Raw genomic sequence first — 841 nt, 5'->3', positions numbered from 1 at the left:
TGTATTGTAAAAAGCAAGCGAGGGGGAGGTAGCTATAAGTGAGACAGCTGGCCGCCGGCCAGAGGTTGTTCTGCTTGCTTTTGGCTGGGATGACAGCAATGGTGGGTCTAGGCACATCCCCAAAGCTCTGGGAGCAGCAGGGGGTGGAAAGGGGAAACAATAATCCTGCAACTGGACTTTCCCAACTTTGTTCTGCCTGTGCAGATTTTGAAACCTTGGGGGGGGGGGGGGGGAGAGGTTGCCTTGCCAACCACTCCACACAGCGATCCAAGGGAGGCTGCTGCTTGCTCCGAAAAGGAAAATCGATGTATTCACTTTGCAGCACGTCGGCATGTTGCGAGGGCGGTGGTGCTGGAAAGGCACCAAATTTTAGCCCTCAGATGACAAGCTCTTCGGAGCTGTCTCTGTGTTCTCTGGTCGCAGTCAGAAGCCTCCAGTTTCCTTCATAAATCCTCTTGCAGAGCACCAGATAGCGTGTACGAAAGCGGTGGCATTGATGTTTCAGAGCGGAAAGCAATGAGAGTAGTTGTATTTCACATCCCTACCAAAGTGAGGAGTTTGTATTTTTCTTTGACAATAGTTTACATGTAAGAACAACTGTGGCAAATGGGGTTCCTTTTGGGGAGGGAGGGAGATTGCAAGAGGGAGATTGTTCCAGTGATTCATTTCACAGCTATGCAAATATTTAACAAGTCCGCGCTTTTACCGTTTTTTTTTTTTTTTCTGGGAGGAGAATGATCCATGCCAACATGTTGTAGCATGTTTGCCATGCATATTATCTTCCGGGATTTTTAAAGACGAGGTATTGAGGCAAACGCTGCAATGTTTTCAGCATGGGGTT

The sequence above is a fragment of the Lepidochelys kempii genome, chromosome 1 (genome assembly GCF_965140265.1).
Source record: "Lepidochelys kempii isolate rLepKem1 chromosome 1, rLepKem1.hap2, whole genome shotgun sequence".
Taxonomy (NCBI): Eukaryota; Metazoa; Chordata; order Testudines; family Cheloniidae; genus Lepidochelys; species Lepidochelys kempii.
This window is presented reverse-complemented; position numbering follows the sequence as displayed.